The sequence below is a fragment of the Ochlerotatus camptorhynchus genome, unplaced genomic scaffold (genome assembly GCF_037179485.1).
Source record: "Ochlerotatus camptorhynchus isolate MF236.1 unplaced genomic scaffold, CSIRO-AGI_Acam_v1.1 ptg000862l, whole genome shotgun sequence".
In the NCBI taxonomy this organism is placed as follows: Eukaryota; Metazoa; Arthropoda; class Insecta; order Diptera; family Culicidae; genus Ochlerotatus; species Ochlerotatus camptorhynchus.
Genome location: NW_027041321.1, coordinates 60348 through 87852, shown reverse-complemented (window position 1 = coordinate 87852; position 27505 = coordinate 60348). Strand labels below are relative to the sequence as shown.

Below are 27505 nucleotides of genomic sequence, written 5' to 3'. Positions count from 1 at the left end.
CAGTACAAAAAATTGTAGACGAATTTAAAACCAGCAGAAATATGGCATCAGATGCAAGAAAGGAAAGAGATAATGTATTTGATTCATCTCAAGGTTCAAGCTCTGGAAAAGCTTTGAGTAATGAAACAAAAGAACTGGTTTTGAATTTTTTTGAGGACGATGATATAAGCCGTGCAATGCCAGGCCAAAGAGATTTTGTTAGCGTAAAGACAGCAAATAAGAGATTAGCTGTTCAGAAAAGATTGTTAATGATGACATTGAGAGAAGCTTTTAATCGCTTTAATGAAATGTACGTCAATGTAAAAATAGGGTTTTCATCATTTGCAAGCCTCCGGCCAAGGCAATGTAAACTATTGACTATCACAGGAACACATAATGTTTGCGTTTGCACTACGCATGAAAATGTCAATTTAATTCTACATAGCTTAAAAAAATACAATGTCTTGAATGATCTAAAAACATTAACGAATAGATTACTTTGCGAAAATAAGACAACTCATTGCCATCTACGAAGATGTAAAAACTGCCCAGATACCTCAGTTTTAGAAGACAGTTTATTGAAACAACTGGAAGAAATTTGTTGAAAAGCTTTCATTCGAACAATGGGTTACCACTGACAGATGTGATTTAGAAACTATTGTAAAGCAAACCGATGAGTTTGTTTCAGTTTTTCAGCTCAAAATTAGAAAGTTTGATTCCGCATGATTTTGTAAAAACCGAACAATCCAATTTTTTGAAAACTACAAAACAAAACTTGCAAGATGGTGAATTTTTAGCTATTTGTGACTTTTCTGAAAATTACAGCTTCGTTTTGCAGGATGAAGTTCAATCACACCATTGGAACGTGCAACAGGCCACAATCCATCCTTTCGTAATATATTATACTGAAAATATGCAAATTAAACATTTTAGCTTCATTATAATTTCTGAAGAACTAAGACATGATTCAGTCGCTGTCAATTTGTTTATTGATAAAATGATAAACTTTTTACAAATTGATCAAAATAAAAACATAAAAAAAAAATTATTTTATGTCACATGGTGCTGCATCACAGTATAAAAACCGAAAAAACTTTTCTAGCCTTTGTAAATTTAAGTCAAAGTATGGTATTGACGCTGAATGGCATTTCTTCGCAACATCGCACGGAAAAGGTCCATGCGATGCTATTGGAGGTACGATAAAACGCATGGCTACCAGAGCAAGTTTAGCCAAAGAACGCGAACACCCGATAAAGACTGCAAGAGAGTTGTTTAATTGGGCAAACAAACGAAAAGAAGAAGAACTTACAAAGTTGTCATTTTGTTATTCTACTACAGAAGAATACGAAAATATGTCTTTGCAGCTAAATAATCAATATAATAATGCAAAAACAATTCAAGGAACTCTAAAATTCCACTCATTTCTTCCTCTATCACAAAATACAATAAAGGCAAAGCTTTATTCAAACTGTCCTGACAATGATGCCAAAATATTCAATATTGTTAAGAAAGTTGTGTAAACAATAATTTTATAAAAAATACAGGAATAAAAATAAACTGATGATATCCAACATATAATGTTATTTTTTATTGCGCACAATCACCATCCCTGAAAAATAAGCTTAATTCGCTCTTTTGAATCTTGCTAATTGAGGATCTTACATTTGCAGTTCTCAAAAAGGTGTATCTCTAAATCGAGTTGTCTCATCGGTTTGATGTCTGTGGCGATGTTCGGCAATAGAGAGAAAATATGCACAGTATAAACACATCCAGTTTAAATGGATTAAACTGTTAGGCGATATGCAAGAGTTGAATGCACATTTTCAGCACAACGCACCAAAAATCACTTCAGTGCCAACATTTCAAAGGGGCGTTATTGCATTTGTAAACAATGGCTTTAGTCGTCGATTTCTCGTGAATAAAAGCTCACTCATGAAAAATAATGACACCAGCAGGTAGAGGAATGTTTCCTCTATCAGCAAGCAATGTAATTTTGTAGAGGTAAGATTTCATTCGCGAAAAATTGACGGTTAAAGTCATTGTTTACAAAAGCAATTACGCCCCTTTGAAATGTTGGCACTGACTTGAAGAAATCATTGTTCATTGTGGGATTTTGTAACTTGTTTTTCAAAATACTTTTAAGGCAGAGAATTTCACTCGAATCTTTAAGCTGTCAATGTCATTTTAACTCAAAATTTTCCAATCTTTCCGAAAAAAAATACTTTTGAAACTGGAAAAACACGGAGTACATCCGAAAAGGGCCAAAATTTATTAAGTTATCAAAAAAAACAATATTAAATCAGTAATATCTTCTAAACGGTGCATCTTAGAAAAATGTTACCGAAGTACTTTTTGATTGCAAATTTGATGTACATAAAATTAGGGTGACAAACTTTTTTGACTTTTCTTAATAGCTTTTTTGAAAATTGTATTTTTTTAAAAAACAATTTTTTTCATCGTAACCTATTTTTCTCCAGAACAACCTACTGTGCACTAGATAGCATTTTCAGTCAGCTATAAGATAAGAATAATAAAAAAATTATTGACATGTCACTTTAAAAGGAAAATTTATATTTTAGTTCAAAACACAAATACCAAACTTTTTTTTACCGTGCATATTTTCTCCATATAACACCAACAATTGTCTAAAACTTCGCCCAAGACACCAAACCAATCGGACAAACCGTTTCCGAGATACAATTTTTTGAAGATATCATGTGCATTTTTCATAGGCCCTTCTCATAAGTAAGGCTAGATTCAAAATGGCGAACCAAGTATGCAAAACGGCGTTTTTCTTCCCCAAACACTTGTATGCAAGGTTTCATGCAAATCAAAAAAGATGAAAATTACTCGTTGCTTTAATGATATGGAACCGCTCAACTGTCAAATCAAAAGCTTGACAGTGTTAAATTTAAAAGTGTATTATTTTTTATTCAAACTAAACTTTCAACATAAAAGCTTTGTATACTTATATTGACATATGTGCCGCTTTGATTTAAATATATAAAATATGTTTAATTTAAATAAAAGCATTTTCAACATCAAAATATCATTTGTCATCTTTTTTATTGTATACTGAATATCAAAACTTTTAAATAACTGTTTTTATTTTTCAATGTAAAATATTGTTAACATTACCTAACATAATGATATGTATCCATATCGACGAACCCATGTGTCTTTCAAATTAAGCTGCAAACCCAACATACTGACAGATGCCTCAAACTGACCATTTCCCTGCTGCTGTTGTTTCCTGCGGGACTCCTCCATTACATAGATAGCAGCAGTGTTTGAGAAATGTACAGTTGCTGTTGTTTATGCTGTTCAAACGCAGGGTGTTCAAGAAGTAGATAACTTCCTCCAGCAGGTCCGATCACTACAGCTTCCTGGCTTGGTCATATGAGAATGAAATTGACTAAAATCAAATAAAATCACGTTGTACATGTATGCTTGCGTGTTGAAGGAAATGATGCATCTACCTGCTGGCAGCGAAGAGCGATTCGCAAAGCCCATATCCGACAGAAGCACCCCTTGACCGATTGTGTTGAAACTGTGCATGTAATGCAAGCTTCATGCCATTCGAGATGATGTATCAAGTGCTAACAAAATTACAGTGAACAAATGTGCCGTTGCATAATTCATCCTGAAAATATGATAAAGTTTGCTCAAATATTCGGCATAAATCGCATTTGTGCTTACACAATAACGAGTTCGGTGTCTCAAATTTACTCCAGTAGAGCTGATCAGACTTCCAGGGAAACTCAACTGACTCGGGGACCGGTCCCACCGTTTGGGACAAATCAATGTCCGTCATGGTGAGTTCATCCAAACATCCACCAAAAGCAACTGGTGCGGACTACGTAGACCACGATCCTTCGCATCCACGCTGTGACTTGACGACCGGCTTGGTCAGTATAAGTAACGAGCATTCCAGTTTGCTCAATATGACTTGGATAGCAGAACCAATCCGGATTAACGTTCCATTAGTGGTACTTACGGAAGCGATAAAACTAGGGTGAAAAAGTAGCCTGAAATTGTGCAGAAAAATCATGTAATCAATCAAATTTATTGGATCCAACAAAAACTCAATAAAATTTTAATAACCTTTACAGGAACAATAACATTTTTTTCTAAATGTTCACGCAAACCTTGAAAATGGTAGCAGCAATGCTAGATTTCAAATAGTATATATATTTTATTTTGCGAATTTTTTTTTTTTTTTTTTTTTAACTCTTTGTTTGTTCCAAATTCAAAATAAATTACATTTCATTTTTAACCTAGGTGCTCCAGTTACTACAGTAACTTATCAGCCTTAATTGTTATGATATATATCTAAGTGTTTTTACATTGTTCCTGTCTTGGCAATTCAGTATTTTAAACAGGTTTTTTAAACCTGCATGTCAGTATAACAATTGATAGCTTAAAACTAAAAAAACTAAAACTAAATCTTATCTAAGTATAAAGGGAATTAATCGTTGCAATTGAGGATTGTAACGATTTTTGCCGGAAATTATTAATTATTTTGTTGGACATTTGTGCTAAAGTCTCAACATTCGAAATTCTATGTACTTCGGTAGTACTGTACCAGGGAGGCAACTTCAAAATCATCTTCAGAATTTTGTTCTGAATCCTTTGAAGTGCTTTTTTCCTGGTAGTGCAACAACAAGACCATATTGGCACAGCGTAAAGCATGGCCGGTCTAAAAACTTGTTTAAATATTAGAAGTTTATTCGTCAGGCAAAGTTTGGATTTCCTGTTTATAAGAGGATACAAACATTTTATATATTTGTTACATTTGGCTTGAATGCCCTCAATGTGATCTTTAAAAGTTAATTTTTGGTCAAGAACTAATCCAAGATATTTCACTTGGTTTGACCAGGAAATTGGAACTCCGTTCATAGTGACTATGTGACTACTACTAGGTTTCAAAAAGGAAGCTCTGGGCTTATGTGGAAATATTATAAGTTGAGTTTTGGTAGCGTTGGGAGAAATCTTCCATTTTTGTAAATAAGAAGAGAAAATATCTAAACTTTTCTGAAGTCTGCTGCAAATAACACGAAGACTTCTTCCTTTAGCGGAAATGCCTGTGTCATCAGCGAACAAAGATTTGTGGCAACCCTGAGGCAAATCAGGGAGGTCCGAAGTGAAAATGTTATATAATATAGGCCCAAGAATGCTACCCTGAGGAACTCCTGCTCTAACAGGTAGTCGATCAGATTTGGAATTTTGATAATTTACCTGCAGAGTTCTGTCAGTTAAATCATTTTGAACTAATTTCATAATTTTTTTTTTTTTTTTTAATAATTCGTTTATTTTTCCAGGCTCATTTGCTGTAGCTTTGCGGAGCCGATATTCATTGTTTAGATAACAAAATTACTTAAAACTAACGTTAGTAAAGCGGGGGCCGATTACTCGCGGCTATCTCGAGGTTAGGGGTAACAAATTGTAACAAATGGATGGCAGGGTAGGGATTGTGAACACAAGGTTTGGAGAGCAATGTGCTCTTGATCTCGAACTAGGCGACACTCTGATGAAAAAGACAAACATGGGGGTACACCGATGGGTAGCTAACAACTTGGGAAAACACAAGATGACACTAACTTCTAAATCCTCAAATCTATCCGTTTCAAAAACACATAAATTAAATTCAAATAGTCAAGGTCTCGGGTCGCCAAGACATCTCTAACGGGTATCGCGGGTTGTTTTCCTCGGGCCCTGAGGGATGTGGATAACTCAGATCTGGCAACACGGTGTAAGGTACACGACCAAACAACATGCTCGATATCGTGATAACCTCTGCCACACGCACATAAATTGCTGCCTGAGAGCCCAATTCGATAGAAGTGCGAGTCTAACGAGCAGTGATTGGACATAAGCCTTGATATAACGCGTATAAAGTCGCGGCTCATGTCCAACCCTTTGAACCATGGTTTGTTCGACACCTGTGGGAGAATAGAATGTAACCATCTTCCCAATTCACCATCATTCCATTTTTGTTGCCAACTGATGAGGACTTGCTGACGAGCAATGGAGAAAAATTCGTTGAAGGCGATTTGTCGCTCAAAAATATCGCCTTCCATAGCGCCCACCTTAGCCAATGAGTCCGCTTTCTCATTACCCGGAATTGAGCAATGAGATGGGACCCAAGCTAAGGTGATAGTATAGGAGCAGTTAGATAAAGCACTCAGTTTAGATCGTATTTCAGGCAGGAAATACGAGGAGTGCTTCATCGGCCTCATTGAACGAATAGCCTCCAATGAGCTAAGACTATCCGTAAAAATGAAATAATGGTCAGAAGGTAGTGAGGCAATTCGCTCTACTGCGTAAAATATAGCTGCGAGTTCCGCAACGTATACGGAGCATGGTTTCTGCAGTTTATAGGAGGCGCTATGAAATTGATTAAATACACCAAATCCAGTGGAAGCATTTATGGTTGACCCATCTGTGAAAAATCTTTTATCGTTACTTACATGGTGGTACTTGATTGCAAAAATTGAGGGAACAACCATCGACCGATGGTGATCTGGTATTCCATGGATTTCTTGCATCATGGTCAGATCAAAATTTACAGAGGAACTATAGAAGGCTTGGAAGCAATCACGATTGGAGATTAATGAAGAAGGACCAACCTCCAGCGTCATGTACTCATAGTACAAACTCATGAATCTTGTTTGAGGATTTTGGTCGAGCAGCTTCTCAAAGTGTTCTATTACCAAAGGATTCAATACTTCACAACGGATAAGGAACCGGAAAGACAGCTCAGCGAAACGATCTGTCAGTGGGAGAACACCCGCGAGTACTTCGAGGCTCATCGTATGCGTCGAGTGCATACAGCCAAGCGCGATTCGGAGGCAACGGTATTGAACTCGTTGCAGCTTCAAGATATGTGTTTTCGCCGCGGATTGAAAGCAGAAGCTACCGTACTCTAGAACCGACAAGATGGTTGTTCGATACAACCTGATAAGATCTTCCGGGTGTGCTCCCCACCAAGTTCCGGTAATTGTACGAAGAAAATTGATTCTTTGTTGGCATTTTTGTTTTAGATACGCAATATGTTTTCCCCATGTGCATTTGGAATCGAACCAGACACCTAAATACTTGAAAGATATACTTTGAGTGATTGTTCTACCCTTTAGTTGAAGCTGTAACTGTGCAGGATGATGCTTCCTAGAAAAAACAACCAACTCAGTTTTCTCCGGAGAGAATTCGATACCCAGCTTCATAGCCCAAGTAGACAAATTGTCTAAGGTATCTTGCAATGGTCCTTGCAGGTCCGGTGCACTTGGCCCTATAACGGACACAACGCCGTCATCTGCAAGCTGCCTTAGCGAGCAATTTTCATCAAGACAACCATCAATGTCTTTAACGTAAAAATTATAAAGAAGGGGGCTTAAACATGAGCCCTGGGGGAGACCCATGTAACTAATTCGTGAAGTTGTTGAGTTTCCATGAGAAAAGCTCATATATTTCTCAGACAACAAGTTGCTCAAATAGTTGTTCATAATTGGTGAAAGCCCACTATCGTGGAGTTTATCCGAAAGGACATCGATACAAACAGAATCAAAAGCCCCCTTAATGTCCAAGAAAACTGAACCCATTTGCTGTTTTTGCGCATAGGCCAGTTGAATTTCAGTTGAAAGCAACGCAAGACAGTCGCTCGTTCCTTTGCCTCTCCGAAATCCAAATTGCGTATCTGAAAGTAAACCATTCGACTCGACCCATTTGTCTAGACGAAAAAGAATCATTTTCTCCAACAATTTCCGTATACAGGACAGCATCGCGATGGGACGGTACGAGTTATAATCCGACGCGGGTTTACCGGGTTTTCGAATGGCGATAACTCTTACTTGCCTCCAATCATCCGGAACAATGTTGTGCTCCAGAAATTGATTGAATAAGTTCAACAAGCGTCTCTTCGCGACGTCTGGGAGATTTTTGAGCAAGTTGAACTTGATTCTATCCATTCCTGGAGCTGAGTTGTTACATGAGAGGAGAGCAAGTGAGAATTCCACCATCGAAAACGGAGAATCTATTTCGTTACTACCCGACGGACTATCACGAACGTTGGTTTGAACCGACACCGAATCCGGGCAAACTTTCCGCGCGAAGCTGAATATCCAACTGTCTGAGTACTCCTTGTCTTCGTTGACCGGTGATGACGCGTTGCGCATTCTCCTGCCGACATTCCAGAGTGTTCTCATGGAAGTCTCTCTCGACAAACCATCGACGAACCGACGCCAGTAACCGCGTTTTTTGGCTTTAATCAAGCTCTTAAAAGTTTTCTCGAGGTCGGTGTACCGCTCGAAATCCTCGACCTTACCGTGTTTGCGGAAACGTTTAAACGCGGCGGACTTCTCGCTGTTCGCGTCGGTGCAATCCTTATCCCACCACGGAGTGAGAGGTCGTTTGCGAACGAAAACACCCGGAACGCGTTTCGTCTGTGCTTGAAGAGCGCAGTCAACGATAAGTCGCGATAAAAAGGAGTACTCATCCAGCGGAGGGAGTATCTCAACCGAATCAGTACCACCGAGAACCGCGGACGCAAATTTTTGCCAGTCGATGTTTTTCGTGAGGTCGTACGCGATGTCAACCGAGCGAGTGGAAGATGAACCATTGGTAATAGAAATTTTGATTGGCAAGTGGTCACTACCGTAGGGATCTTGAATTACTTTCCACGAGCAATCCAACGATAGTGAACTCGAACTGAGGGAGAGGTCTAATCTACTTTCTCTTGCTGGAGGTTTGGCCACTCGTGTTACTTCCCCAGTGTTTAGAATTGTCATATTGAAGTTATCGCAAAGGTCGTATATCAGGGTTGAGCGGTTGTCATCGTACAGTTCCCCCCAGCCTGTACCGTGGGAGTTAAAATCTCCTAATATCAACCGAGGCTCAGATAAAGCTGAGCAGATATCTGAGAGACCTTGGCGAGAAATCGCAGTTCTTGGAGGAAGATATACTGAGGCAATACTGAGGCTTTTACCTCGAATATTTACCTGACATGCGACAACTTCAATGCCTGTCACGGAAGGCAGATCGATTCTATGAAAGGAATGGAGCTTATTAATCCCGAGAAGCACCCCTCCATACGAATCTGCTCGATCAAGGCGAATAATGTTAAAATCGTGGAAAGGGAGATCGGTGTCTGAAGAAAGCCATGTTTCACAAAGAGCAAATGCATCACAAAGTGAGTTGTGAACTAAAAATTTGAATGTGTCAAGTTTCGGTATAAGACTTCTACAGTTCCACTGAAGAACAGAGATCATATCCCCGACCTCATTCGGAAAATTATCCATCAAAGGATATGATCGATGCAAGGAAGGACCACCTAGAAGCTAGTTGCTTCAAAAGAGTTTTCACGAATGGAAGCACTAAATTAATAATGTTCCGAGTTGAGTCAGAGACGTTGAATATATTGAAGATGCTCTCCACAATTTCAGAAAACGTGAACATGGCATCATGTTCTTGCTGATTATTCAGCTGTTTTTCTGGCTGAAAAACTGGGATATCTGGGGTTTTAGATGATCCCGGAAGTGGCGGAAAGTCCTTGTTAAAATTACAAGATTTAAATCCCGGTGGTGGGGGTTTCGGTACATTTCCGCTACCTCTTAAATTTGTCAAGGTAGGTTGGTAGTCCATACGAGAGGTCTTACGCGGATTTTGAGTGACGTTTTTTTTTAATCGCTTTCTCGTGTTGCCTTTAAAGACAAAAGGACTACCTTCACCAACCTCTGAGTCAGAGCCCTGATCATCATCTGGCAAAATGGAGTATGTGTTTTTGGTTTTTGGGGTGGTTTGGGAAGATGAAGCGGTGTTTTTTAAGAGTTCTGCAAGTGACCTCTTGGAGCGAGCTTGCAAAGACCGCTTAAGTTTTTCTCCCTGCTGTTTGTACTTCGGGCAATCAACCAAAGCATGCAGAGTATCCTTGCAGTAAACACATTTTGGGGTAGCCCGGCAAGGACCATCTGCATGCAGCTCGCCGCATTGATCGCAGCTCGGTTTGTTGGAGCAGAAGTCAGCGGTGTGACCAAGTTGCTTGCATTTTGAGCAGTTCATTACCCGCGGTACAAACAAGCGTACAGGCAGTCGAACCTTCCCAATTACGACGTAGTCAGGTAGCGCCGATCCTGAAAAGGTCACACGGAACGAGTCTGACAGAGAGTACGTTTTTTTCGTGCCAATGAGAGACACTGATTGCATTTGGATGCAATCCAGAATCTTCACTTTCGGAAGGGCACGGTTTTTAAAAATACCGAAGGATTCGGCATGAAGGAAATCTTCGCAAGTTAGACTCGCTTCGGTGACCACTCCTTCGATTTCTACGTCGCAACTGGGGATGTAGACTCGATATTCCATCGTAAAAAGCTCATAGGCAACAATCCGGTTTGCCTGTTTCAGGTCATCAACGGTAACGCGCAGTTTGTTTGGCGTCACCTTAAATATATCGGTTACGGCCGAAAAATGTTTTGTCAGATCCTTCGAAATCCGAGAAATATTCAAAGGTTTTTGTTTGGGCCGGAAAAAAACAACCCACGGACCTTTTGAGCCACTTGGGTAAGCTTTATGGCGGGGGGTCGCAGAAATTTTTAAGGGAACGGTTGGAGTAGGGGGAACAGGTGGACGAGGGGGCGATGGTGGAGAAGGGGGGGCAGGGGGTGCAGGAGGCTGTTGTTTAGACATCACCTTTAGGTAAGCTCCAGTGCCCGTTTTGGGGTCCGAAGTAGAGTCCCCTGAGGTATCCATTTTCTCTTCAGTGAGAAGCAGATTTTCGAATGATGGAGATTCAACAGACTCATCATCGGAGATATCTGCTAGCGAAATACCCCCGCCATCATTTGTATCATCCATTGCGGGGTCTTAAGTACCACCGCAACAGATTTCGACATAAACAAAAGGAAAAAAAAAAAAAATATGCGTATTGAAAACAAAAAAAAAATAAATAAAATAAAATAATAATAAAAAAAATATATATAAGAAAAAAAAAACTAACCCAGAAATATACGGTAAAATAATACTTAATCCAACAAAGCAAAAAAAAAAAAAAATGCCAGGAAAGTTAATCAACACTATAGGGAGATTAATCAGACTGCAAAAAAAAAACAGTAAGTGAAAAAAAAAAGAAAAAAAAATGAAAACTTTTTCAGGAAAAACAAAAAGGTGTCAGAAAAGTTAATCAACACTATAAGGAGATTAATCAGTAAAAATTAATAGCAAAAAAAAAAACCAAAGTGAAAAAGAAAAAAAGGAAAACTTTTTCAGGAAAAAACAAAAAGGTTAATCAACGCTGTATGGAGATTAATCAGGTTGCGGAGAACGGAAGATAACCGTTTGTTACTTAACTCTCCACACAAGCGCACGGAGTGTGGCTGATGACGATGATCTACTGATGTGAGGATGGTGGTGATGATCGTTCTATTGTTGCCCTCGAGTGTTTTCAACAAAGCACCGGGTGGCTCGCCGGCTGGTGAACTCGATGACCTTGATGTTGCAGTGGCGTGATGCGATGAAATTTGTTGGCTAAAGATGAACAGCTCATCTGCCGGACTCGGCCGGAAATGACTGCTTCCTTTCTCGAACGGTTGTGCGGCAAATGCAATTCCGCGATGCTCACTACACTTGTGTATACTATAACACCACTCAGTGTGAAAGCGGATTGAAAAAAAACCTCAATAGGGAAAAAAACTAGTACTGATAACGGAGTGCAAGCAACACTAGACCGAAACAGTCGAACGTTCGATGCGGAATGAATTTCATAATATAAAGTGGAAAATTAAACATTTTCAATTTTGCAATCAAACCTTCATGCCAAACACTGTCGAATGCTTTTTCTATGTCTAGAAGAGCAACTCCAGTTGAGTGGCCTTCAGATTTGTTTGAACGAATTAAATTGGTAACTCTTAAGAGTTGATGAGTAGTTGAATGCCCATGGCGAAATCCAAACTGCTCATCTGCAAAAATTGAGTTCGTATTGATGTGAAGCATCATTCTATTCAAAATTATTTTTTTCAAAATGTTTACTTATTGAAGAAAGCAAACTTATTGGACGGTAGCTAGAAGCTTCAGCTGGATTTTTATCCGGCTTCAAAATTGGAACAACTTTTGCATTTTTCCATTTATCAGGAAAGTATGCCAAATGGAAACATCTGTTAAATAATTTTACCAAGAAAGACAAGGTACTCTCTGGGAGTTTTTTGATGAGGATATAGAAAATTCCATCATCACCTGGAGCTTTCATATTTTGAAATTTTTTAGTTATAGACCTTACTTCGTCCAAATCAGTCCCCCAGGAATCATCAAAAATATTTTCCCTAGAGAAAATATTCCGAAAATCCCGAGCAACCTGATTCTCAATAGGACTAGTAAGACCCAAACTGAAATTATGGGAACTCTAGAATTGCTTAGCAAGTTTCTGAGCTTTTTCCAAATTTGTGATCAAAATTTTACCACCTTCTTTAAGCGCTGGAATTGGCTTTTGAGGTTTTTTCAAAATTTTTGTGAGTTTCCAAAAGGGTTTGGAACTCGGGTCTAATTTAGAAACATTATTTTCAAAAGTTTTGTTCCTCAGGGCAGATAATCGATTTTTAATTTGTTTTTGCAAATCCCGCCAGATAACTTTCATGGCAGGATCGCGTGTTCTTTGAAATTGTCTCCTACGGACATTTTTAAGACGGATCAAGAGCTGAAGATCATCGTCTATTATAATTGAATCGAATTTAACCTCGCATTTTGGTACTGAGGCAGCTCTTGCTTCAACTATAGAAGTAGTCAGAGATTCAAGAGCATAATTAATTTCATCTTTGGTTTGCAAAGGAATGTTTGGATCGAAGTTATATTCCATAAATGTTCGATATTGCTCCCAATCAGCCCTATGGTAATTGAAAGTAGAGCTGTTGGGATTAGAAATTATTTCTTGGGATATTTCAAAAGTTACTGGAAGGTGATCAGAACCGAAGTCAGCATGGGTAACCAATTGGCTACAAAGATGACATGAATCAGTTAAGATCAAATCAATAGTTGAGGGATTTCTTGCAGAAGAAAAGCATGTTGGGCTGTTTGGATATTGAATAGTGTAATAACCTGCAGAACAATCATCAAACAGAATATTACCATTGAAATTGCTTTGAGCATTATTCCATGAGCGGTGTTTTGCATTAAAATCACCAATAATGAAGAATTTAGACCTATGACGGGTAAGTTTCTGAAGGTCACCCTTGAGAAAATTCTTTTGCTGGCCTACGCATTGGAATGGCAAATAGGCAGCTATAAACGTAAGTTGTCCAAATTTTGTTTCAACAGAAACTCCCAAAGTTTCAAAAACTTTGGTTTCAAATGAAGAAAGTATTTTGTGTTTGATTCGTCTATGAATAATGATGGCAACGTCACCACAGGGTCCATCAAGACGATCATTTCTATAAATTAAATAATTTGAGTCCTTCTTAACCTTATGGCCAGGTTTAAGGAACGTTTCAGTTATAACGGCAATATGCACGTTATGAACTCTCAAAAAGTTAAATATCTCGTCTTCATTATCTTTAAGAGATCGAGCATTCCAATTTAAAATGTTTAATGCTTTAAAATCCATTACTGAATTTTAAAGTCATGACAATATTATTAGCAAATTTTACTCCAGTTTGAATAGCATCAAACATGGAGTTAGATTTAAGCATATCAGAAATCATGTCAATTAATGAATTCTGTAAAAATTCCATTTTAGGAGCAGTAATGCTTCCTAAGTCAAAATTGTCAAAATGTTGAAAAACGTTGGCTAGTATTTTGATTTCTACCCGCTGCAATAGCAGCATAGGTAGCTCCATTAACTTGCTGAACATTGTTAGCAGCGAGGGGAGTAGGTACAGATGAAACATTTGAAGCAGGGGTGATATTTGTACCTACGGGTACGAATGTAGAATTTGTTCCTCGCTGACCGTTGTTAACAGCAGAGGAATTTGTACCTGGTCGGAAACGTGGAGCGTTTTCTACCTGTCGGTTAGAACGAGATTGTAGGATCGCTTTGCGAGTCTTACATTCCCAAAAATTGGATTTGTGGTTTTCACCACAATTTGAACATTTAAATTTCTTAGGATCTTCCTTCACAGGACAGTCGTCCTTTGCGTGAGAGGAATCACCACAATTCATGCATTTAGCTGGCATGTAGCAATTTTTAGTTCCGTGACCCCATCCCTGGCACTTACGGCACTGAGTGAGGTTTTGGAAATTTCCTCCAGTCTTCCTGAAGTGTTCCCACTTCACTCGGACATGGAGCATAAGGCTAGCTTTTTCTAAGGCCTTAAGGTTGTTTAATTCACTAGACTTGAAGTGAACTAAATAAAAATCATTAGAAATCCCGTTGCGCGAATCGCCAGGACGGGATTTCATTTTCATTTTGATTACTTGGAGTGGCACAACTCCAAGTAATTTTGCCAGTTCATCTTTGATCTGATCCAGGGATTCACCACTGGGCAGTCCTTTCATGACAACCTTGAACACACGTTCAGTTTTGGTGTCGTAAATAAAAAATTTGTGCTTCTTCTCAGTAAGATACTTGAGAAGACATTAAATCCGTCCAAGGTTTCAGCCAATACACGGCATTCACCCCGACGTCCAATTTGTAGTGAAAACTTAACTTTCACGAAATTCAAAAGTTCCATGCGAAGAGCATGGAAATTGGTAGTGGTTATCACAATAGGGGGAATCTTTTCCTTCTTGGCATTAAGCCGGGAAAGTTTACTAGAATTTTTCTTGGATGATGGATCATTCTCATCATCCGTGAGCAAATCAAATTGATTACTCAAATTAATTTAATCAGAAGGGGGGTCAAGAGTTTGCCCCTTTCTTTTGCGTTTAGGCGCCATGGCGGCAGTAAATTTTTATCCAAATCGACTTCCAAGCAGATTACTATAAGAATCTGAAGGATCGAAGAGGAATTTTCCAAATCGATATCCAAGAAGGATTACCTCGGGTAGGGTCCAAACAAGGATCGAAGAGGAATAAGAGGAGTTGAACAAGGTAGAAAATTTTTACAGGTTGAGCACTGAAAAGTGCTGTTTAAATTTGTTGTAGCTTTAGGTAGTAGTAACACTTCCTTAAGCAAAAAGCAAATAGATCCGCACGGCAAGAGAGCACGATGCGGACTGCCACTTCTAATTTCCACTAGCGGTCAGAGTGACAAAGGCGGGAAATGCAAATAAGGGTTCAGGGCTGCCAGTAAAAGTTGATATGAACACATATTATTGAAAGTTGAACAATTTTTCTTTCAAATAATGAACTTTTAAAATTACAAGCCAAAATTGAAAGAAGTTCTTTTAAACTCATAGCTTGACTTTAATTTTGAATATATTCGTAGTTAAAACTACGAATTATGAGAAACTTTCAATTTGAAAACACATTATTTTTATTGATACAGTTTTTATATTTTGTGTGAAGATACACAGCCAGTAGAAACGCCGTCACCAAAGCGTCAGAGACAGACATCTTCGGATGGTGAAATAAAGTAAGGTAGTATGATGATAATTCAACCAAGGTATGTCCAATTTCTTCAGTAACGGGACTCTGCTATCCCTAATAAAGTGTGTATGGTTATTTTGCTTAACGTCATGTTCTGGGTATCATCCAAACGATTTGTGGAATAGTTCTATCATTTGGGTTATCGTTCAGGTATGGTATTTATTTAATTAGGGATGTTGGTTTATGTAAAGATTTATATTTTTCTAAGACAATAGGTCTCTATGACCTGATTTGGAGTTTACTTTTATTTACACAAGATGATCAAATCGTCCTAGGGTTTTTTTTTTTGCTATTTTCACATGGGTGACAGGCTAAAGCCACTGGTGGTCCATCTCGTCTAATCGTTAAGATCGCTCGATCTACTTGATCAACCACGACTGAGAGACTTGCCATATCAGTGAAGCATGTTCAAGGATTCATTCTATAATTTCGTATGAAGTTATGAGGAAGGTAGTGTTAGAAATTAGCTTACGTTGTCTTACATGGGAGGGACAGGGTCTCAGAAATATCTTACACATTTTTTTGCCGAGATTGGCACCACCGAGTAGGTCGTCATTATATTTTGCTGGATCTCATTAAAAAAACTTGCCGATATTTAGCTAACACATGGGAATTTTGCAAAGATCTTAGCTAACAAACAGAAATTTTGCCGATATCTCAGTAAAAATAAATGTCGAGGTTGCTCAGCAGTGCCAATCTCGGGAAAAAAGCTAAGTGTGTAGACTTTCAGGTTTCTAGGTATTTTTTTTTTAAAGTTATGCTATTTTAATTATTTTTGCGATCTCCCAGCTTTTCCATTGCTGACTAAAATAATAATAAGTAAAATGGAATTTCAATTCTCATGAGTTGTTCCAAATTATCGAATAGTTCTGTAAATATTTCAGGAGAACAAACTAAACAACTAATTTTTTTTTCACTTTGGCAACCACCCAGCTTTGCAATTACAATTTTAAATATTTATGAGTTAAAGTGAACCTCACCTTATGTGAAGATTTCAGCACGTTTGAAACATAGACTTACAGGTTTCCACGTTTTGTTGAAAATAGTTACGCAAATTTAATTTATTTTAGAAATCATACAGCGTTGTATTTCAGATTGTCAATATTTATAAGTCACATTGAACCTCAATTATCATGAGTTGTTTCGAATGTATTTGAGATTATTCTTTAGAAATTTCAGCATATTTGGAAAATAAACTTGCTAGTGTAGGGGTATTTTTTAAAATAATTTGCATAAATTAATTAATTTTAGTAATAACCTGAGAATTTCAATTTAAACTATTTTATTAGTCAAATTGAACTTCAATTCACATTAGATGTTTCAAAAATATTTGAGGTTATTCTGTAAAAAAAATCAAAATATTGGGAGCATAGAATTTTGTGTATGTATCTGAGAATTTTCGAATATAAATACGCAAATATAATTTATTTTAGAAATCACCCGGCTTTGCCATTTGTGATTGAAATATTTATTTGTCACATTAAAATTCAATTCTCATGTGTTGATTCAAAACAATTTGAAATTATGACATCCTTCGGAAGTATTGTCAAAATATCTAGAGAACATTGATTGAAATCTTTAGAATAATATTAAACCCTCTCAAATATTAAACCCCCTCTTTTTAAAATATTCAGAGAATACATTGTTCAGGAATTTGACCAACTGATGGTCTTTGGAATAATTCCTGGTCAACCTGCTGTCTTCTGATGGTATGTTATAACTTCGTATGCTTTGAATTATTGAACAATTAAACATCTTCAGATTAATAATAGATCATTCTGAAGCATTGTCAAAATATCCCGATAACGTTATGTAGGTATATGACCAACTGAAGACCAAGGATTTTTTTTTAATTAAGCAATTTTCATCAAAGTATAAAAATTATTGAGATTCTCTGGAAAATTCTTTGCTTTGGCTGTTTCAAAATATTATACGATCATGTGACGTTTGAAATCAACATTTTGTCATTGAATTAAAACTGTAATTTTCTTGAAACCTTTCTTTAACTGTTTACTGATCACTTCTAATGGGTGCTCTAAATAAACAATTTTTTAACATATTTCCTATTCTTTTTATTTCCCATTATTCTGGTAATTAGTGTTCCGAACATTGATCTAAATGGCCAATATGCTCACGTGGTTGAACCATTGTGGTTTAAAATTTCCGGAAATCGGATAGTAGAAATAGATTTTCTAATGCGATGGACATTGAGGCTGGGATCGGAACATGCAAAGCAATGCAATGATTGTAGCTTGGTAGTAACCAATGAAAAGCACATTTCAATGGTATCCACTATTACTATAACCTGCCAGACGTGTGGGCAGATCTTCGTCGGCAAAACTGTAGATCCTTCACATGAACTTCATATCAGAAAATCTGCTGTATGGGGAAGTGTTGTTGCCGGTGAGACTCACAAACACCTTGAGGAAATTTTGGCGCAACTGGATGTGCCATTTTAAAGCCACAACACATATAACCGGGATTTAGAGGAAATGTACACCATAATAAAAGCAGCAGCTGATAGGAGCACATCAAGAGCGATAGAGGAGGAGAAAAAGCTCTGCCACACTTTTGATCGACAGGGCGTTCCAATTTCCTAAGTAATTTTGGACGGAGGATGGCCTGTTCGATCTTACAGGAACCGGTATAAATCTAGATCTGGAGCAGGTAAATATTTTTAGCATTTATAATACTGTAGGATTTATATCACCCTAATTATTGCAGCAATTATGATTGGAGAAAAAACTGGAAAAATACTGTACGGTGATGCCAAAAACACTTTCTGCATACAGTGCTATATGAACGATAAATTTGACAAAACAGACAATCACGTGTGCTATAAAAATTTCAAGGGCACTGCAGGAGCTATCGAGCCAACGATCGTTTGTGAAGGCATTAACAAACTCTATGAGAATGGTCTGAAATTTTCTACAATTATAAGTGACCGAGATTCATCGGTTTTTGATGATCTTCAAAATAATTGTGCTTACGGTGAAGAGCTGGAGAAAGCTGATTGCATGAGCCATGTCCTTAAAAATTTAAAAAGGGTCTTATTGCGGTAAGTTTGCATTTTTGCAAAGGTAAATAATCCTAAATATTTCTAAATTATTATTATGCTAATTGTACCATTACTGAAATTCCGCTAAAATTTGAAAAATCTAAAAAATCAGTTAAATTGGTTGCAATTAGGAGTGTCTCAAATTGACTGAATGTTTCAATGGGAATTACTATACATTTATCATAGAAAATTCTAAATTGAAGTGTAGACATTAGCTCGTGTAACAACCGCAAAGACATAAAAAAGAAAAATCATTATTGGTTAAACGGTTCGGATATTTCACGGAATCATTTATTATTCATGCACAAATTACGTATCATATGAATGGGAAAGGAAGTCAAGCTTCTTTTATTGACGTTTCAGGGAAAATAATTCGACGCAATTGACAACCACATAGCAAGCTGATAATGTAATGTCAAATGCTTATTTTTCTCTATATTGGCAATACTTATTGCAGCATCTGGGGGAGGGGATAAAATGAGAAATGTTACTTAACCAAAGTAAACAAAATTCGAATAGCAAAAAAAAAAAATGGTTTGCTGTTAAATAAATCCTCGACAAACTGAAAATTTTCAATTCTTTTTTATTCGAACTTACTTAATTTGGAGGATGGTTCTTGGCAAGAGTTACTTATTCTAACATAAGGGTGTGTTCAATATGTTTCACAGCCTGCATATATTTTACGGATGCAGAGTTGTGCTACATCGTATTCGTGAATGCCGCTAATGAAAATGACTACGTAGTTTGTAAGGTGACCAAAGAAAATAATTATTATCCAAGAAAAACTGAGCCGAAATTAACACGTTTTATAAGAGAAAATTTCCTGCAAGATGTGACAAGGAAAAACATTGCGATGCTGGTAAACCCATAAGTAAGTAAAAAAAAACCACTAAGAGTTATGCGTAAAACATTTATGAATATTAATTTGGTGAACTCTAATTATTACAACGATGAATCAGAGCCTATGTGCTTTCGTTTATTTGCATAATTCAGTTGTTTAACTGAATTATCCATTCCTAGTTGAACACTCAGTCGGTTAACAACGTCCCGGTCTCAGTCACGCGGCATCTAGTTTTTTTCGGAGTTTTTTCCGCCCGAGCGGTTTTTTCACCCCCCCATTGGGTGCCCCAAGTGACCAGTGTGCAACAGAGGAAGTGGAATTCCATGGGCCGAGCCCCTTGGAGTTGCCATCCAGCTTTAATCCACCCCGGTAATCCATCCGGTCGTCAAGCCATTTTTTCATCATCGTGCCGACCCACCAACACCAATCATCACCACCAGCAGCAGCAAACGGACCATCTAGCTGCAACGGCTGATAGGTTGTTTACAACCGGCATAAGTATTAGACAATACATTTTGCAAGTCCATTGCCTCCCTATTGTAGTTTAATTTTGCCTCGTGGCGCGTGACTCTGTCTCTCACCCCTGGTAGGGGAGTATGGGTCATAGTGAGACAACTTTTTGCAAGTAGATATAAGTTTTTTTGTTTTTTTTTTGTTTCGATTTTTTTTTTCTTTTTGATTTGTTCGTACGTCGGGCAAAAAATTTAATTACTAGTAATTAAAATTAATTAATTAGTGAAGGTTTTAATTTTTTTCCTTCTTAAGTGGTTGCGCACCGCTTTTGCGCAACACTTATGGCATCTTCCGATGCCTACGTTACGCGAACCAGATACTATGAACCGTCTTCGAAAGGACCATGGGTTGTCTTTTTTCGGCCCAAAAATAAACCTTTGAAAACTCTCGACATAACGAGAGATTTGCTGCGTAAGTATCCGGGAATCTTGGTACACAAAGAAAGATTCAACAAACTGCGTGTAGAAGCACCGACTTATGATGTGGCAAATAAAATTGCTGATCACGAGTTGTTTAGTGTTGAGTACAACATCTACATCCCTTCTCGAGATGTGGAGATAGAAGGCGTGGTCTCCGACGCGAGTCTGACTGTCGAGGACTTGAAACATGCCTCGGGAACTTTTAAAAACTCGACATTCGCTACCGCGCTAGTGAAGATACTGGATGTAAGGCAACTGCATTCAGCATCTTTGCTAGACGGTAAAAAAGTTTATAAACATTCAGACTCGTTCCGGGTGACTTTCGCAGGTTCAGTTCTCCCAAACTTTGTTAAAATTGATGGTGCTTTTTTTCCGGTGCGACTGTTTGTACAGAGGGTATATAATTGTACCAACTGCAAAAGGCTGGGACACTCGGCCAGCCATTGCGGCAACAAAACTCGTTGTGGCAAATGTGGTGAAAACCACAAAGAGGATTCTTGCCACAAAGAATCAGTAAAATGCGCTTACTGTGGCGAGAATCCTCACCCCTTGCAGGAGTGCCCGATGTACAAACAGCACTCCGATAAAGTGCAGCGTTCAATCTCTGGACGCTCCAAGCAGACATACGCTCAAATGTTGAAGGCTGCATCAGCCGTCCAAGATGCAAACCAATTTTCGGTTTTGTCAGTTGAAGAATCGGACTCTGACTCATCCGATGAAGGTGATTCTACGGTGGTACACGCACCTTCAAAAATGGACGGTTCCTCAAAAAGAAAATGCCCCTCCCCGAAAGTGCGCCGTAAGAAAACTAAAGTCACCTCCAGACGATTGCCAAATTCCCAGGGTAATGGGGATGAAAAAACAAAACCGAAGGCTCCTGTTGATCCAATCCCTGGATGCAGCAAGAATTTTCCGCCATTGCCCAACAAAGATAAAAAAAATAAAAAAGCTGCTCCTCAAACTTCTCAAAAGAAATCCAAGTCCGAACGAGGTTTGCTAGCTTTTTCGGACATTGTGGAATTCATATTAAACATGTTCAACATACAAGACCCTCTTAGAAGCTTAGTTTCTGCCTTGCTTCCAACATTAGAATCATATCTTAAGCAATTGACTGTTTCATGGCCCCTCCTTGCATCAATCATATCTTTCGATGGATAATTCGCCGAACGAGGTCGAAGATATGATCACTGTGCTACAGTGGAACTGCCGTAGTCTAGTGCCTAAACTAGACTCGTTCAAATTTTTACTTCACAATTCTGATTGTGATATATTTGCTCTCTGTGAAACATGGCTTTCTTCCGATAAAGAACTCAACTTCCACGATTTTAACATTATTCGCCTGGATAGAGACGATTCTTATCGAGGAGTACTTTTAGGGATCAAAAAGTGCTACCCTTTCTACAAAATTTCCCTTCCTGCTCTATCAGGCGTCGAAATCGTCGCTTGCCAAATAAATGTGAAGAACAAAGATCTTTGCATAGCTTCAGTATACGTTCCACCAAGAACCTCCATTAGCCGTAGTCAACTCTGGAATCTAGTTTCGATTCTTCCATCCCCAGTATTAATTCTGGGTGATATGAACTCCCATGGTACTGGGTGGGGCGATCTATATGACGACAATAGAGCGGCTATTTTTTACGATTTATGTGACGATTTCAATTTGACTATTTTGAACACTGGTGAAGCGACACGTATAGCAAAACCTCCGGCTCGAGAAAGCCGACTCGACCTATCTTTGTCTTCAAGATCGCTATCATTGGATTGTCAGTGGAAGGTTATCAATGATCCCCATGGTAGCGATCATTTGCCAATCATCATTTCAATTAAGTGTGCCCCTCACTCTGCAGAACCATCTCGAGTTCCATTTGATCTTACAAGGAACATCGACTGGCAGAAATATGCAACGGCGGTGACAATCGGTGTCGAATCAATAGATGCGCTTCCACCATTGGAAGAATATCGATTCCTAGCCGATTTGATTTACAAAAGCTCACTGGAAGCACAAAAAAGAAAAGTTCCAAGTGCACCCTTTAAAAGGAGACCAGCCACACCTGGTTGGGACGAAGAATGCACAAAATTGTATGTAGAAAAATCTGATGCTTTCAAAGCTTTTCGTAGACACAAAACCTCCACTTACTTCGAGGAATATTCAAAGCTTGAGACAAAGCTGAAACAATTAATCAAAGCAAAAAAACGCGGTTATTGGCGCAATTTCGTCGAGGGACTCTCACGAGAAACCTCAATGAACACCTTGTGGAGGGTGGCTCGCAACATGCGTAACCGCTCATCTTTCAATGAGAGTGAAGAATACTCCAACCGATGGATATTCGATTTCGCTAAAAAGGTCTGTCCGGACTCAGTTCCAGCACAAAATATTCTTCGAGAAGCGTCTCCTAGCGGCGGCTCTCTGGATAGACCATTCTCAATGCTGGATTTCTCTATGGCTCTTCTTTCATCGAACAACTCCTCACCGGGAAGCGATATGATTAAATTCTATCTTCTGAAAAATCTCCCAGATATCGCTAAAAGACGCTTGCTAGATTTATTCAATTCCTTGCTAGAAAACAACATTGTACCGCCTGAATGGAGACAGGTCAAAGTAATAGCCATTAAAAAACCTGGCAAATCAGCGTCTGACCATAACTCATACCGTCCGATTGCTATGCTTTCGTGCATTAGGAAATTGTTGGAGAAAATGATCCTTCGGAGACTCGATCACTGGGTCGAATCAAATAACTTGCTATCAAATACACAGTTTGGGTTCCGCAAGAGCAAAGGAACAAACGATTGTCTAGCGCTGCTTTCCACAGATATTCAACTGGCCTTTGCACACAAGGAGCAATTGGCTTCAGTATTCTTGGACATTAAGGGGGCTTTTGATTCAGTTTCCATTGAAATTCTGTCAGACAATCTGCACAGATGTGGACTTTCTGGAATTTTAAATAATTTCTTGTACAATTTGTTGTCAGAAAAGCAAATGAACTTTTCCCTTGGACAACTGACAACTTCCAGAATTAGCTACATGGGCCTGCCCCAAGGCTCATGTCTCAGCCCTCTTCTTTATAACTTTTACGTCAAAGATATCGACAACTGTTTGGCAGAACAATGCACGCTAAGACAACTTGCAGATGACGGTGTGGTTTCCGTAAGAGGTCCACATGCCGTGGACTTGCAAGGACCATTGCAAAATTCCTTAGATAACTTGTCTTCTTGGGCTATGAATCTAGGGATCGAATTCTCGCCGCAGAAAACTGAACTGGTAGTGTTTACTCGAAAGCGGTACCCAGCCCAAATGCAGCTTAATCTTTTGGGCAGAAACATTACCCAATCATTGTCTTTCAAGTACCTTGGGGTCTGGTTTGATTCAAAGTGCACTTGGAATGCCCATATTACGTATTTGAAGCAAAAATGTCAGCAGAGGATCAACTTTCTCCGTTCAATTTGCGGCACATGGTGGGGTGCTCATCCGGGAGACCTCATAACGCTTTATAAAACAACAATTCTCTCTGTTCTAGAGTACGGCTCTTTCTGCTTTCTCTCGGCAAGAAAAAGTCACCTAATAAAATTGGAACGAATTCAATATCGTTGTCTGCGTATTGCTCTAGGCTGTATGCACTCAACGCATAACATGAGTCTCGAGGTTCTGGCAGGAGTAACACCCCTCCAGAACCGTTTCTGGGAGCTCTCTCTCAGAATACTAATCAAATGCGGAGTGACGAACACACTTATAATTGCTAATTTTGAAGAAATTCTTGGGCTGAACACACAATCTCGATTTATGAGAATCTACCACCACTACATATCGTCGGACATGTGTCTTCCTTGTTATACTCCAGACCGTGCTCACTCCACCAATCGCAGTTCCTCAATTGAATATGATCTGACCATGAAACAAGCAACTCATGGGATTCCCGATCAACTTCGACCTATTATTATTCCGCGTATTTTTACTGAAAAGTACCAACAAATCAATTGCATGAAAAGATATTTTACAGACGGGTCCCGTCTCAATGGATCCACTGGCTTCGGTGTCTTCAATGAAAACTCTAGCGCCTTCCGCAAACTTCAGGAACCTTGTTCCGTTTTTGTTGCTGAGCTGGCAGCAATCAACTTCGCATTGGGGATGATTTCCAACATGCCCGCAGACCATTACTTCATCTTCTCGGATAGTCTCAGTTCCATTGAAGCTATTCGGTCGATGAAACCAAGTAGGCACTCATCTTATTTCCTTTCAAAGGTAAGGGAGCAGATGTGTGTGCTGGTCGAAAGATCATATATGATTACCTTTGTATGGGTCCCCTCACTTTGCTCAATCCCAGGCAATGAGAAGGCGGACTCTCTCGCAAAGGTGGGCGCGCAGGAAGGCGAATTGTATGACAGGCAAATTTCACACGATGAATTTTACCATTTAGTGCGTCAGAGTACCCTTTCGAGTTGGCAAACCGATTGGGACACTGGAAATCTTGGACGGTGGTTACATTCAATTATTCCTAATGTTTCTTCGAGAGCGTGGTTTAAAGGCTTGGGCTTAAGTCGTGACTTCATTCGCGTGATGAGTAGACTTATGTCCAACCACTACTCGCTAGATGCTCATCTCAATAGAATAAACCTCGTGGACAGCAACATCTGTCGGTGTGGAAACGGTTACGATGACATCGAACACGCAGTTTGGCAATGTACGGATAATGACGCCGCCAGAGAGCGACTTTTGAATACCCTCGAGGCCCAAGGAAGACAACCCTATGTTCCTATCAGAGACGTGTTGGCAACCCGTGATCTCTGCTATATGCAGTCCGTTTATGTTTTTCTTCAAATGTCTAGTATAAGAATTTAATTCCTTTTGTCTTTTGTCTCTCTTTATTAGTTTTTGTTTGTCTTGTCCCCCCGTCTCGATGAGTCTCATCGTCGCCCACTGGTCACCCACCATAGCCGGTCGAACTCCGGACGAAGCTAGAACAGCACTACCGTTCATACTGGCGACAACGCTCTGATGAGACAACGAAACCCTACCCCAAGCTCCTCCCCTGATCCTATCCTTCGAAAATGTACCCTTCTAACCTCGAGTAAGCCGCGAGTAATCGGCCCAACTCCTACTAGACATAGAATTAAGTGAATCTTGTTACACACAGTGAACAATGAATTATCGGCTCCGTAAAGCTAACGCGATTGAGCCTTCCAAATAAACGAACTAGATAAAAAAAAAAAAACTGAATTATTTGCACTTCCATCTACACGCAGAAAAAAATATTTTAAACGTAATAATATTTGACGTAAAATCAATAAGAATTTCATTTTGTTTTGGCTGCAAAAAGAAATCATTATTGTTTCAACAATCCAGTATTTTTGTTCCTCAAAACCCATGGATTGTTAAATCAAAAAGAAAATCTTTTCGAATTTACAAGAGCTTTCATGGTTTTGACGTAAGCTGTCAAATTTGGCAGCTGGGTCAACAATAAAAATATGTTTGTTTTTAAAAGAGATTTCTTGTTGATTCAATCATATTTATTTTATGAAGTCTGAAAATTCACGCAGTAGAAATAAAAATATGTTTATTGATTCAAAAATCCGGGGTGATTTGAGATTTGGGTATAATTGCTTTTGAAAACAAACACGTCAATCACTGATTTCTTTTGAATAAAAGCTCAATCTCACAAACAAACTATACCAAATGATAGAGGAATCATTCCTCTACCGCATAGTGTTAATACTTTTCGAGATTGAGCTTTTATTCGCGAGAAATCGGTGATTGACGTATTTGTTTACAAATGCAATTACGCCCAAATCTCAAATCACTCCGGAAATAATATGGCATTTTTTTATGTTTTGTTATCTTTTTCACTGATCATCCTTCGGAAGGGAAGTAAAGCCGTTGGTCCCCGGTTAATTAGTTGATGGGTCGATATGTAGGGTCCAGGTGTGGGAGCTGCCTTCCTGGCGTCAGGAGCATTGGTACTCAGTACGGAAAACAACATCGACGAAAAAAAAATCAAGGAAAAAAACAGAAAATTGATTATATTTAGCAACTGCAGCTTGAACTGCAGCATACTTACTTACCTCAAGTCTCAAGATTTTCGGAAATTTTGCACTTATTTCCCGAAGTTCACAAGTTTTGTTATTGTTTACACTTTTTTCCGGGTGAAAACGAGGGAATGGTTGGTAGTTATTTTTGCATTCATGGCCCGGGGAATGGACACAGCAAATAAATGCTAAATTAAAATGAACTATTGTTGGATTAATAATAGAATATAGTTATTTTTACAATAGTTGCAGTTGAAAAGTGGCTTATTAAAACAAAAAGAATCCTACTTTGAATTTATATGAATAAGTATTATTGAAACAACAAAATGCAATATAATTTCAACCGGAATTGTTTGTTTAAATACAACTAAAGTTTTGTTTTGTTCAATGCAAACAATTTTCTGTCCGTGTACAAACATTAGTACAGAGTAGTTTGGTTACGTCACATCATATATGTCAAAGATGGATTTCGTTACGTGTTAATTTAGTTATTTCTAAGTGTGTAACTAGAAAAACTAACCAATAGAAAAATCGATTAGATACGAGTAAGTTAACCGTAAAATAAATTTTACACTTATTCCTTCATAATGATGAATAAGTACACCGAAGACGCCAGGACGATTCGACGGAAACGAGCGCATTTATCACACTTTTAACATGCAAATACGCGCTTATATGTAGAATATTGGTACGAAACACGCCTTCACCCAAAGACTTCTTTTCCTTAGCAAAGGACGATCTGCCTTTTACTAGAATTTCTAAATTCGTGTAAAAGTTCGAGCTCTTGTCGAAATGCTCGATCAGTAATTTCGTCACACGTAAGCCTGAAGCGCACAACGCACCGCGCGTTGGCTGTGAGAGACCTCAAGGGAAGTGGGTGCAATACGCGTTTCAGAGTAGTATTCTCAATTACATGTTTTCTCGTGCTAAGATTAATTGATATGAACAGTTTTCCTAATGATAGACCAGTAGTTTATTTAGTAATGATGAAAACCCTTCAATTGGTTTTGGAAAACGCATTATAAACGCTTTAGGTCATATTACTTCGTGGCGCGTACTGTCTCACATTCCTCTTCTCTGAAGTTCTCTCTCAACGTTCTCTTTCTGCTCAGTTTTGACAGGATGATGGTGACGGTGAGGGAACGGGACAATTTTGCTCTTCGTACACGGTAAGAA

The 27505-nt window shown here is 38.6% G+C and overlaps 1 long non-coding RNA gene across 1 annotated transcript; it reads right to left on the bottom strand.

The window, feature by feature from the left end:
• Positions 1-3088: 3088 nt before the first annotated feature.
• LOC135715344 (uncharacterized) lies at positions 3089-3971 on the bottom strand. The gene is made up of 3 exons (XR_010519044.1): positions 3679-3971; positions 3459-3622; positions 3089-3394 (listed from the first exon to the last, which is right to left on the bottom strand). It is a non-coding gene; the product is annotated as an uncharacterized LOC135715344 (long non-coding RNA).
• Positions 3972-27505: the final 23534 nt, after the last annotated feature.